General features: G+C 51.7%; 1 pseudogene; it reads left to right on the top strand.

Moving 5' to 3' along the window:
* LOC123161550 (GDSL esterase/lipase At3g09930-like) overlaps nucleotides 1-294 on the top strand; it is a 3,693-nt pseudogene that overhangs the window by 1,038 nt on the left and 2,361 nt on the right.

The following is a 294-nucleotide window of genomic DNA, read 5'->3' as shown; positions in this document are numbered from 1 at the left end:
TGCCAATGTTCGACCACGTCTACGCAGAACATCGTTCCCTTCCCCCAACGTCTTTCTATGCTTGTGAAGAGATCAACCCAAGCAAGCAGGCTTGTAGCTTAGCACTACTAGAAAAACCCCTACTAATGGCGCACCTAGTATGGCCATTAATGGCGCATCTGTGGTGCGCCACTAACAGCACGCCATTAGTATAGGCCACGGTGCGCCATTAGTATGCCTCCCAGGGGCCAGGTGCTTTGGATACTAATGGCGCACCACAACTGGATGCGCCATTAGTAACCGCGGCATACTAAT

Source organism: Triticum aestivum, chromosome 7B, assembly GCF_018294505.1.
Source record: "Triticum aestivum cultivar Chinese Spring chromosome 7B, IWGSC CS RefSeq v2.1, whole genome shotgun sequence".
In the NCBI taxonomy this organism is placed as follows: Eukaryota; Viridiplantae; Streptophyta; class Magnoliopsida; order Poales; family Poaceae; genus Triticum; species Triticum aestivum.
Note: the sequence above shows the minus strand (reverse complement) of the source record. Positions and strands in the feature narration are given on the sequence as shown.